This window comes from Cucurbitaria berberidis (assembly GCF_010015615.1).
Source record: "Cucurbitaria berberidis CBS 394.84 unplaced genomic scaffold K460scaffold_7, whole genome shotgun sequence".
In the NCBI taxonomy this organism is placed as follows: Eukaryota; Fungi; Ascomycota; class Dothideomycetes; order Pleosporales; family Cucurbitariaceae; genus Cucurbitaria; species Cucurbitaria berberidis.
Window position 1 is genome coordinate 2282 of NW_024468941.1, and position 2726 is coordinate 5007.

Sequence of the window (2726 nt, forward strand, 5' to 3'; positions counted from 1 at the left end):
TTAAAATTTTATTTTAATAGTCCCTAAAACTGCGCGTAATTTATACTGCTAGTATTAAAAATTATTTAGTATAATAGTATACTATTTAATATAATAGTGCGCAGTGCCTAATACTATATATAGTTTATACTACTAATATTAAAAATTATTTAATATAATAGTATACTATTTAGTATAATAGCGTATAGTGCCTAATACTGCGCGTAGTTTATATTATTAATATTAGAAACTATTTAATATAGTAGCGCACAGTGCCTAATATTGCGTATAATTTATACTACTAGTATTAAAAACTATTTAGTATAGTAGTATGCAGTGCCTAATACTGCGCATAGTTTATATTACTAGTATTAGAAATTATTTAGTATAATAGTATATAGTGCCTAATACTACGCGTAATTTATATTATTAGTATTAAAAACTATTTAATATAGTAGCACGCAGTACTTAATACTGTGCGTAGTTTATATTACTAGTATTAAAAACTATTTAGTATAGTAGTGCGTAGTGCCTAATACTATATATAGTTTATATTACTAGTATTAAAAGTTATTTAGTATAATAGTGCGCAGTACTTAATACTATATATAGTTTATATTGCTAGTATTAAAAATTATTTAGTATAATAGTGCGTAGTGCCTAATACTGCGTATAATTTATACTATTAGTATTAAAAACTATTTAGTATAGTAGTATACAGTACCTAATACTGCGCGTAGTTAATATTACTAATATTAAAAATTATTTAATATAATAATATACTATTTAGTATAGTAGCGCGCAGTACTTAATACTATATATAGTTTATACTACTAGTATTAAAAACTATTTAATATAATAGTGCGTAGTGCTTAATACTGTATATAGTTTATATTACTAGTATTAAAAGCTATTTAATATAATAGCATACAGAAATTAGGGCTATAGTTAGCCTATACTGCTAGTATTAAAGCCTGCAAAAGTCCCTAACAATGTAATACTCCCTAAAATTAGGCTTGCTATTATTATTATAAATAATTATAAATAGTCCTATACTGTTTCTAATTCTAACTAATAGTATCTATTAGAGAGCAAAAAATACTTATGCCTGTACTTATACTACTAATACAATTTATACACTTTATATTTATAATATAAAGCTAGCTTATAATTTTAAATTTTTAATTACTTTTACTTTTACTTTACTCGCCCTACTTTTACACAATATTTAATTTTAATTTACTATAACTCTGCTACTATAATAATATTTATAAATATTTTTTAGTTTTTTGCTTTACTAATAACAAACTAGCAATGCTGCTATTATACTTTACTACTTATTTACTTTTTTTGCGCTATTATTACAAGCGCTTAATTAGTAATACAAGTATATATAATTTTTTATTTATTATATAGCAAACGCAATACTGCATAAAAGTATAATATAACTAATATGTGCAATTTTGCAGCTTATAATTGCTTTTTAATATATATTTTTAGTAATTGCACTGCTTCGCGCATACTACTTATAACTGTTTTTTACTATAATACATAGTTTTTAGTATAGTTAAAGTATTTTAGAATACTAGTAATAAAAACTGCTAGTATTTATTTAAAAATATACAATAGTATAAAAACTATATAAATAAGCTTAGTTTAAATAATATATTTTAAGTAATTATAAAATAAGGCTATAACTTTAACGCAATTAATTTTAATATTTTTATTAATAACTTTATTAAATTTACTAAAATTAAAGAACTTTACAATATAATTAAATATTTTATTATTTAGTTTAATAAACTTAAGTTGCTGCGCATACTAAAATTAAAATAATAATTAAAAATTATAGTTTATTTTTAACTGCGCAATATAAATATCCCTGCAAAGTTTTATAAAGCTATAGCTAGCGCTATATAAAGTATAATACTTTTTAAAATAAAAAAGTATAAAAAAGTTAAAAATAAAGCGCGCAGTAAAACGCTAATATTTATACTAAATAAAATAAAATATAAATAGTTGTCTTTAATTGCTTTAAATATATTTATAGTATTAGTAACTAAAAAAATAGGCCTTGCTATACTAAATACTAAAATAATACTTAATAATATAAATATTTTTATTATAAATAATATAAACTGCAAAGTCGCCTAGAACTTTTTATTATTTAAGTTAATATTAGCCGCCCGCTAGGAATAGCTTAAAGAAAATAATTTTAATATTAAGCTATAGTATTTTAAATTTAATATATTTATTGCCTATTTATTGTAAGCAAAGTTTAGCAAGTAGTATATATTTAGTAAGTTAGGAATTTTTAATACGCTAGCTTCTTATCTAATTATAAATAATAATAATTTATTAGCTACTATTAATACTTATATTAAAGTAAAGAAATATTTAAGTATTACTATTAAATATTATAACTTAGCGCTAGCAAATCTAAAACTAATAAGTAATATAATATATTTTAGTATAATAATATTAATAGCTAACTGTAGACTATAGTTTACTTTTAATTTTTTACGCCTAGTTTTACTTTGCTTGCATTATAATTCTGCAAAAAGTAAAAACTAATTATTTTTAGTTTTAATTCTAAAAACAATACAAACTTTAGTACAACTACTAGAATACTAAAAAAAATAAAAAAGTAGAAATTATTAGCTACTATAATAGGCAAGTAAGGGAATAGGACAAGAAAAGCAAAATAAGATAAGAAAAAAAAAAAAAAAAAAAAAAAAAAAAAAAAA